Source organism: Rhinopithecus bieti, unplaced genomic scaffold (assembly GCF_001698545.2).
Source record: "Rhinopithecus bieti isolate Rb0 unplaced genomic scaffold, ASM169854v2 scaffold_2077, whole genome shotgun sequence".
NCBI classification, from domain to species: domain Eukaryota; kingdom Metazoa; phylum Chordata; class Mammalia; order Primates; family Cercopithecidae; genus Rhinopithecus; species Rhinopithecus bieti.
The window spans coordinates 1,401,193-1,411,971 of record NW_016803882.1 but is presented as its reverse complement, the minus strand read 5'-3'; positions in this window follow the sequence as shown (position 1 = coordinate 1,411,971).

Genomic DNA, 10,779 nt, shown 5'->3' with positions numbered 1-10,779 from the left:
GATGTTAGTGAATTCTGTTTCATTCTTGGAAATGGCAGGAAGCAGCTCTGGTCTCTGATTTCCACAGGTCACATGCTGGGGATGTGATGAAGCCTGCAGCCTGCACTGTGTTGCTGAGTACATGGATTTCACCACTGGAACACAGGTGTGCTGCTTGTTAGCAAGCTGAGCAATAAAGATGTGCTGGATGTCACTGTTAATGTTTTCTTTTAAAAAGAAGCATCAGTGCCAGCTGGGCAAGCTGGTTCACGCCTGTAATCCCAGCACTTTGGGAGGCTGAGGCAGGTGGATCACGAGGTTAAGAGATTGAGACCATCCTGGCCAACATGGTGAAACCCCGTCTCTACTAAAAATAAAAATTAGCTGGGTGTGGTGGCACACGCCTGTAGTCCCAGCTACTTGGGAGGTTGAGGCAGGAGAATCCCTTGAACCCGGGAGGTGGAGGTTGCAGTGAGCTGAGATGGTGCCACTGCACTCCAGCCTGGGTGACAGAACGAGACTCTGTCTCAAAAAAAAAAAAAAAAAGCATCAGTGTCCAGCTTCTTGGGTTGGTAAATTCCAGAATGGCAAGCCTGGGTAGAATCTCCTTGCCAACCTGAACATCAGCTATACCACGTCCCCACCCTCATGTGGCCTGACCGAGGTTCTTCTGGTGGAGATGCCCTCTGTCACCCTGTCACCCTGTCACTGGCCCAGCTCATGAGAGCCATTATCAAATATGTGAGTGTTCTTTAAAGGAGTGAGGGTGACGCACGGGAAATTCACGTGATGCCTGCTTTTCACGGTGAAGTTCGCATTTTCCTCACCTGCACTCTATGTTCTGCTGTGGTCCTTTGCGCTAGTGGTCATGGTCCTCCCGTCACAGCATGGGACAGTAGTGGATTAGGAAACGAGGTGGTGGTTCTCGGAAAAGGCGTGATGGGAACCCAGAGCAGGAAGTGCTTTGTGCAGATGTCAAGGAGCCCTTTTGCTTTTTCAGCTGTTTTCTCTTTTCTACTTAGCTTTCATCGCTTCACAGCGCCATCTGTTTGCTTTACCTCTTTCTTACCTCCAAGCTCGAAAATGTGGCAGGAGAGGGTGTAACTGAGGTTCCCACGATAATTTAGAACACAGGAAATACAGCCTGTCTTGCTTTGTATCAGCTTTTTTTCTGGTAAGGAAGAGCTTTAATATCTTACGGCATGAAACTAGCTTTCCTGTAAAAAATCTAGAGTTAGCTCATCTCCAGGTAGGTACCAACTTTTGTGATCTCCACACTCCATCTCATTTTATGGGCCAGGTCTGGAAGTGCAGTTTGGACATCTCACCTGCTGTGCAGGGAGATGGGCCTCGGGGCCTCCCTCTCTGTGGTAAGGTGCTTACCGCCAGTTGTGTATTGGTTGTGACTTCCAGCAATGCCTGTGCTCAACTGTACTTCGTGGGCTGACCTGATAATTGATGTCAGTTATTTTGTCTAAAACTCATTTCAGAAATGAAGATCTAGCAAAATGAAGTGACTCACTGAATTGCTGTACGCACAAAATTCCGTAGCTTTATCTCATTCACTTACAGTTTCTTTTATTAAGCTTCGATCCACTTTGTCTACTAATGGAAGAGCAAATCCTCCGTGTACCCCATCTCAAGGTACTTGGGTTGCATCCTCTGGGGACGTGTTGAGGAGGATACAGTGTTTGTGGGAACATTGATGGAAGTTTAGTTGTGTTGGACGGTCATACTACAGGCACACCTCATTTTATTGTGCTTGGCTTTATATGTCTTCACAGACACTATGGAGTTTCTTTTCCAAATTGAAGGTTTGTGGGAATCCGCTTCGAGCAGATCTGTTGGTGCCGTTTTTCTAACAGCATGTGCTCACTTTGTTAGCATTTTTTAAAGCAATAATACATTTTAAAATTAAAGTATATAATTGAGTTCTTTAAGACATAATGCTATTGCTCACTTTCTACTATCATGTAGCATAAACATTTTAATATGCACTGGGAAACCAACACATTTGTGTGACCCAGTTTACTGTGATGTTTGCTTTATTGCGATGGCCTGGAACCAAGTCTGCAGCATCTCTGAGGGATGCTGTACAGAGAAAGCTGTCTCTTCGCAGCTCTTCTGGGTGTCTGAAAACATATCCACCAGAAACACCAAGTTGAAGTCATGTTCTCCCCTCTGCCTGTTTCTGCTGGCTCTGCTGTCCATTTAGAAGCACGTGGGAATGGCACGGCTGGGTGAGTTAAGAGGGTATGACAGTCGGCAGTGCATTTGATCTATAATTCATCACCATGATGTGAGGCTTTTAGGAGATAGCTAAGAGAAATGTAGTCAAGCCTGGACAGAGTGTAAAAACCGAACATTCGGCTGCTGCTGTCACAGCCTGTAAATGTGGCCGGATGATGGTGGGACCCAGCGGACAGAGCGGCACTTGACGCCTATTGAGCAGAGGCTTAGTGGGAAGGCGGCGGGGGGCATCCCGTCCTCCCAGCCCCAGCGTTCAAGGGACTGCGAGTGGACAGCCCCGGCTTCATCTGTGAGCTGTTGGAAATCTCTAGTAGCAGAATGGGATTCTGAGTGGGGACGGTTTTGTGGGACGAGGGTATTTGGTTTATCAGTTCCCTGATTCTTAGTTAATAGTGATTTTCTGAGGCATAGAAGATGAGACCGATTTAGGCAGGACCAGCTCTAGAAGCGCCGAGAGCAGGTTTGTCTCGTGGGTAGTGACTGTGAGGTTTTGAAGTGCCTACCAAGCTGCCATGCCAAGGCTTGTGTTCTAGTTTTAAGAAAAAAGCACTGTTTTGTCCAGGTAAATCTTTTATTTACAAACTTGTGCATCATTTCTCATTGCATTTAGGCCTTCCTTTTTGCTCAGAAGTTTGGGTTGACTTGAAGCATTTGGCCCGAGTTCCTAACTTGGAATTAACGACCATGGGCAGAGTTCCACAAGAATTTCTCAGCTGGACAAGTGGAACACAAGGACCCGAATTTTCTCTTCCCCTCAGATCGTCCATAGGTGAGATGTATGTGAACAGTGGAGAATGGAAGGCCTCACTGTTTTGTTTATATTTACCAGCAAATTATGATGGTTTGTAGGAAGAGCTGCCTCCTCCCCCACCCCCCAAGTAGGAATGAATGTGGTTTGAACTGAGGGTCAGGAAGAGGAAAGTGGCAGGTTCGTTGGAGAGTTGCAGAGGGGCCTAGTTGTCACAGCGCACTGGCACCTCTCAGGACCGGGTAGCTACAGAACCAGGCCAGTTCACACAAGAGTTAATATTAGTTCCATCTGGGATGTTCTGCAGCAGGGACACATAGCTTTACAGTGGCAGTTAATTGAAATTTCCTAGTTTAGGGCTCTTGATCAAATTGCTGACAACATAGTTTTTCAGTATCATAGTTGTTAGAGTTTTAGGAGAGGCAGTTTTTGAGGATGAGTGTTTCAGATAACACCTCGCTGGTAATGAATATTCTTTGGTTTTCTATGCAGGCTGTAAAGTTGTTTTATGCCTGAGGGTGTGAAGAGAATGGTTTAAGAATTGGAGAGGAGAGCAACTGTGTGCCAGAACCTTCCAACTGGGTGGGTGAGAGTGCTTTTGGGAACCTGTCCATATTCTTAGCACACATCATGTCTTGCCCAAAGTGCTCAGAAGCAACTAGTTGAAGTTGGGCACGGTGGCATGTGCCTATAGTCCCAGCTACTCAGGAGGCTGAGGCGGGAGGATGGCTTGAGTCCAGAAGTTTGAGGCTGCAAGTGAGCTATGAATCTGCCACTGCACTCCAGTCTGGGCAACATAGACCCTGTCGCTTTAAAAAAAAAAAAAAAAAAAAAAACTTCTTTATGTCACTTTGACAGATACCAAGAATTCTTGTCTATTGGAACACAGAATTCAGGGGAGGGATGGGGCAGTAACAATTGCAAGCTAGTCCATGAAAGTAAGGCGGACACACACGCACGCCCTGGGTCCAAGTGAGTCTGAAGCACAGGTGTGATTAATTGGCAGTATAATGTTCATTTTGTGAACTGTTCTTTTCAAATTCCTTTAATTTGTCATTTTGTTATAGACATGGAAAGCATGGTATTTAATTTCAGATGCCACTTTTATAGTTACATCAGTTCGACATTAACAAGGAAGGGTTCATTTGGTAATCACACAAAAAGATGGGCTTAGTTACCATCTTTCTGGAGCCTACAAATTGGGACATTTTGCATGGGAGCAAGAGCCAACAGCCTGCCTTTTTCTTATTCCAAGTTCTTGATTCCAAAAGACATACTGCATTCATTCCTGTTCAACAGTGACAAAAAAGATAACTTTGCACAGACCCTAATGAAGCTGGTATTTGACTGGTGAGTGGAAATATATCTGGAGGTCACACTAGGTTAGTAAATGCCATCCAGCCTTGTCACTTGCACATCATGAATGACTGTCATCAGCATGGGGAAGATTGGAGCGCTCATCCATCCCAAGGCCTCCTGTAAAAAATCATAGGTGACTGTGTTCAGCCAGGGACTGGCTGGGATGGAGTCCGGGCAGTGCCGAGGCAGCAGAGCCCCTTAAGAGCTCACTAGCCTCTATTCCTTAGCTGTTTGGCCAATCTCTGGCACCTGAGTTGGAGCTCATAGGTGGACCAAAGGCAGATCAGGCCGGCCTGAGAGCCATGCTGGCGTGGCCTTCTAAGCCTGGGCCCAGGAAAGCTTTTGGCCTTCTAGTTACGTGAGTTAGAAGGCAGTGGACACAGCCTGCATTTGGTGGCTGGGCCCCTCTGCAGGCAGGCTGTGAGAGCCTAACTGCGAGTCATCTCAGTGCCCAGCAAGACTCAGTAGTGGTTGTTGCCACTGCTTGGACGTAAGCACTATTTTTTTGCTTTCTTCTTTTGGGGGAAAAAGAGGTGGTGAGAGTGTATATAAAACACGATTGTCTTGGCAATTGGTGCCTGGTTTTCCACTTATTTTTTTTTTATTTTTTATTTTTAAATATGGTTTTGGAGACAGGGTCTTGCCCTGCTGCCAAGGCTTGAGTGCAGTGGAGCAGTCATGGCTCACTGCAGCCTCGACCTCTTGGGCTCAAGCTGTCCGTCCTTCTCGGTCTCCTGAGTAGCTAGGACCACAGGTCCTAGTGCACCTGGCTAATGTTAAAATTGTTTGTAGAAACAGGGTCTTGCTACATTATCCAGGCTGGTCTCAAAACTCCTGGGATCAAGCAAGCCTCCTGCCTCAGTTTCCCAGTGTTGGCATTACAGGTGTGAGCCACCATGCTTGGCATAAGATATATTTAAGGCAGCAGAATGCCTAAGTGACATTTTAATGTAACTCAGAAAGTCCTGAGTCAAGCTTTGTAGGCTGAGGTAGATGAGGGACCTCCCTTGAGGTCCCTCTGCCTCTGGTGTCATTGTTGTTCACCAGCTGCTGTGGTCGTGCCTTTGCAGGCTTATTCTCTGGCTCTCCCCGGTGTCTGCTTCCTCCTTTAATCTCTTTGTGCCTAAGCTCAATGGCCAATGCTTAGCTCTGCCGAAGCCTGAAAATGGGAAGGAAATCTGCTGGCCTCTTGTCTGCAGTGTGGGATACATGTAGTTGGTCTTGCTAAAAAAGAATTTGTCAAGCAATGGTGTGAGAGCTGGAATAAACACTTTATTTTTAAAAAATGACAATAGAAAAGTACCTTTAAACAGTTATGAAAGCAGAAGAGACTGTGCAGAAGCAGCTGTCTGCCGTAGAGGAGCACAGGCATCTCACCAAGACCGAGTGGCACTGAGGGCATAAGCAGGTCCTTGAACACCAAAGTGGATCCATCACAGGTCCCCGAGCTAACTGCCCTTTCCCCTTATTTAACGCTAAGAAAGAGCCCCTCACTCCTAGCCTTGGTTTTTTTGTGGTGACCTTTAAAAGCTTCTTGACGTCTTTATTTCCAATGGAAAATAACAAAACAAAAACCCAAACCAACCATGTAATCATGACATGGAAATTTTCAACATAAGCTGAGCAGATCAATAGGAAAGACTGTGATTGTGTTTGGCAGCTGAATTTAGGTCAATGTGGTTTTACAAATGGCTTCTGTACAAGGGGAGAGGTTGAGCTGTCATGAACTCTGGAGATGTGTCAGCTGACAACACCAGACTGACTTTGGCTTTGATGAAGTCTGAACAGAATTGGTTCCAAATGCCCACTGCCTCTGTCTCCTGTGTGGTGTGGCATCTTGTCTCACAGTGAGGAGACGCCATCTGGGGGCTCATGGGATGTGGTCGGTTTGGCCTAGTGCTGCAAGAGTTGGGAATACCAGCTCAGTTCAGCCAATGTTTTGCAAACATCACTTTGGAGATAGACACATGAGCTGCCCACTGCAGCCAAGTGGGTTGGGCACAGCCAGCCCCTTCATGGGCCAGGGCTGGCCTCCCAAGCCAAGGTTTTCCCTTACCAGTGAGGCAGGCTCTGCACTTCCACCGGGGGAGAGGGATGCGGGGCTGGCTTGTGGAAGGTGGGTTAGGCATCGAGTGGCTACACATACAGGAGAGTGGAAACATAAAACTGCACAAACTCATAGTTGGCACACAGTTGATACAGTCACAGCTGGAGCTGCCAGGGCATTCTAAGGGCACACTCCGCAGTTCTTACCAACGATGTTTTCTTGCCCAGTTGTGAATAAGCCATAGGTAGAAGCTCCTGGAGGCTTCTGGTTGATTGTCTTGCAGGGCTGTCCTACTAGAACTGGGATCCTAGACCTAACACTGCAGATAACAGTTCTGTTTCTAACACCTACCAGCACACTACTAATTTACCCTGGACTTCGGCCAGGCACAGATTTCTATATATTCACAATACAATTCAGGAAATTTTGATATTTGGAAACATGCCTCAAACATGCAACTTATTTCAGAGGAAAAAAATAGATCTTTTTAATTACAAGCATTCAAAAGTCAAGCACAAAATCTGTGATCCAACCCAGTGTAAGATCGTCCATCCCAGCATACTTAAAATGGTATAAAAATACTCACTTTTCTTGGTTTTATTGTTGACTTCTCTTACGTTTTGTTTGAAAATATCTCCAAACTGTACAGAAATTTCAAACCATGCATTCACAAATAACACGCTATTTCTTACAATTATACAGTGTAAAAGAGTAAAACATTTTTATTATATTTTTTCTTCGAGAAAAACAGATGTGTGATAGAGGCTGTGGCAAAGTCTTGAAGGGATCAAAACTGGGCAAAGGTTTTTTCAACCCTGAAACAGAAAGAAAACATGTTAGGAGGGCAGGTGTCAACCCCTCCCTGGTTGTGATGGCTTCGTCCTGGAGATGCTGTGGATGGGAGAACGGATGGCTTAGATGACAGTGTGCAGATGTGTGTATATAACATATTTACTGACCACACACACACACGTGTCAGTGGTCTCACCTTGATTAGATACACGGGGCAAGTCCTTGACTCCCACTCACAGAGCCCGACCCCGGCCCAGAGGTTTTCTTGAAACACATCTCAGCTATATTGTATTATTCGGTCACTTCTTTTCCTGCCATCTTACCAGCATGTCTCACACGTTTGAGAAGTTGTAGAAAAGGTGTATGCAGAAGGCAATCAGCTCAGCATATGCTAGAATTTTGTACAGGGAGATGCTTATTTGTGTGTGGAAAGAGGCTATAAAGAAAAACAGATAATTACTGATAACCTATCTAAATGTCCCAAGTTAGATGTAGGAAAATGTGTTTAAAGTCCTGAAATAGGAATATTTAGGTGACCACTGAAACACAGTGTACGGGATGAGCTTGTAAATGTTCCTTTCTATACAAACCAAGTCTGTCCAACTTGGATCTGACCTGTGACCCAATATACCTTTTTCACTTCCCAGTTTTTGGACGACAGTACGAGTGGAGAGCAGTAGTAACGGCCAGCGGAGCAGGGGCAGGCCAGTCAGAGCTTTCCACAGCGGGCCATGGATACTCCAGACCTTCTCTGTGACGGGAAGCTAATACTTGCCTGTCTCTCTTCATATAGTTCTAGCACATCCGCTTAAGTATGCTTACTGTAGACAGCCCTCAAGGCAGCCCAATCCAGACTCATCCCTGTGCACCCCTGCCCCGTCCCTGCCCTTTTACACCGACCTCATCTCCTGTCCTCGGCTCATCTGCTCCTTCCACTCCACCATCACCATCTTAGGGCCGCTTGTGCGGATGTGTGCTTCTACCTTGAATCTTCATCCACTTTGCTTCAGGCAGCAAGACAACATTCCTAAATCACTCTCCACCTCATCTTTCCAATGGCTTCCAAATCCCTAACACATCCTTCAAGGCCTTCAAAAGCCTGGCCGCGGGCTACTTTCAGCAAGAGCGTGCTGTGCCTCTTCTTACTTGTTCTCTTCTGTTCTAGTCCCCTCAGCACATACAGGCCCCACTGTCTTTCAGAACTCACGCCTCCGATCTCTCTGGCCTAAGGGCTTCCTCCTCTAAGCTCCTCGCAGGGGTTCTCACTGACCAGGCCACTTTGGCTTCCACAGGGATGAGCTTACATTATTTTCCTGAGACCCTCTCCTCCTCCTGAAACCCCAGACACAGTCACTTGCAGGTGGCCCAAATGCAAACCCTCCAAACACTTAGACTGCAGGACACACGAAACAGAAGTGATGGGTCATTTATGGCATGTGGCACCGAGACACGGGCCCCTGGGGGTTGATGACATCTGGCCTGGGAGCAGGAAACTAAGGGTGGGGATCCACTTTGGGTTCTGCACACCAGCCCAGGGGCACCCTGAGCCCTCCATGGGTAGGCCTGGCCCTGATGAGGGGGATGTGGCGCCTCCAGCTTTCCTAGGTAATGACCCACGCGGCTTCCCAATGCCTCGGCCCCTGAGCAGGCGGAATGGCTGCCTAGGAGAGCTAATCTGAAGGGAAAAGGAACATGGGCAGGAGGAGGGCGGGAGCAAGTCTAGTTTTCTGGCCCTTCCATAACTGCTGTGTAAATGAGATCCTCGTATGGGAAAGGAATGTAGTCACGCTACCACAGATGATCCCAGACTGAACAGAAGGTCAAAATGTGGCTATTTCAGTCCCTGTAAACAAGGAAGAGGTTTAGCTAGGAGCGGAGTTCAAACCTTGGAATGTCTTAAGAACATTTTAAACAGAATCCAAAGACATCCCGGAACACAGCCCCGCGGAGGGATGGCGGGGTCAGGGTTGGGAACGCATAAGGCTCTGATTAGGAGCAGGTTCTCCTTGCGGGGTCTTCCTGGAAGGGGCCGACTATGACATACAGGTGATGGGATGTCAAGACAGGAAGCAAAGCTCCTTATCTCAGGTAAGTGGGAACAGTCCCAGTTTGAAGACACTGGAGAATGTCTCCTGGTCTCTTAAGGAATATTATACAATTCTAAAGCACTGCATTTCGGGTCTCTGCTAGAACTCAGAATGCAAGGGCAGATGGGCCTGGGGTCAGGATGCTCGCTACCTGCCCCTTACTGCCGTCTCTTCGCACCCAGTCAGGGTCTTGGTCCAGTGCCTTAGGAGATTGTTCTCCCAGAGGAAAGACTCCCTTGATCCATCTATGTGTGGCTCCTTGACCTAATTCCTGAGGATTCCTTTCCCAAGAGTTTCCAACGATTCCTCATTACCAAGTCAGATAAGGAATATTCTCCCCCCAACTCCAAACAAACATGGACTATCATGTGGCAAAGGTTCCTAGTTAAGAGTGCTTCAGTTTTCATTTAATACCTGTCAGGATCATCTTCAAAAATATCAGGCACTGATAAAATTTGTATTAGAGATTTTCAAACATGTCATTGAAAAAGTTCACGATCTCTGAAGCCCCTGGGGGCACAGTGTTCTGCAGTTTGGAGCTCCACTCCAGCCCTGGGGCCATGGAGAGTGGCCCATCTCTGCTCTACCAGGGTAGGTCACATAAGCAGTGTCGTCTGACCTCAGATTTGGGAAAAGCGCCCTCCAAACTTGCTCCTGTATCCCAGGGAAGGCTCCAAGAAATGGTGAGCTCCACCTTAACACAAGGCGCGGAGGGGCGAAGGTGCTGAGAAGGCCACGGCGCCCCTCCGCGCTGGCTGCCGCCGCGCTCTCAGGCACATCCAGGGCATCTGCAACCTGACCCTCAGCTGCCCCAGGACCATGACCCAGACCTGCCCTCCGTCACTAGGCCCTTCCATGGCCTGCCAGGAAAGCTCCCCTGCTCCTTGCATTGCTGACACTTTGGTTGACTTGCTGCATTTAAAAATCATGACGTCGGCCAGGAGCGGTGGCTCACGCCTGTAATTCCAGCACTTTGGGAGGCCGAGATGGGCAGATCATGAGGTCAGGAGATCAAGACCATCCTGGCTAACACGGTGAAACCCCGTCTCTACTAAAAATACAAAAAATTAGCCGGGTGCGGTGGCGGGCGCCTGTAGTCCCAGCTACATGGGAGGCTGAGGCAGGAGAAGGTGTGAACCCAGGAAGTGGAGCTTGCAGTGAGCCAAGATCGCGCCACTGCACTCCAGCCTGGATGACAGAGCGAGACTCCATCTCAAAAAAAAAAAAAAAAAAAAATCATGACATCTAACCAGCATTCAAAACTTGCGTTAAGTGGAAAAAAATGTGTAAGTGGCTTAACTGACTTTTAAATATCCCCAGGAGGAAGAATAAAATCATGTCTTTTAAAAAAGTTTGCGTGAGTGATGACTGTTAAGAGCCATGGCAAAAGGAACAGCTAACACGCTAGAAGGCGGTGGGCCTAGTGGGATAGACCCAGCTGCCGTATGTGAAAAAAGCTTGGGTTAGTGCAAGAAACAGACGCCCCGGGAAAAACGCCCCAAGTGCAGGATCCAGCT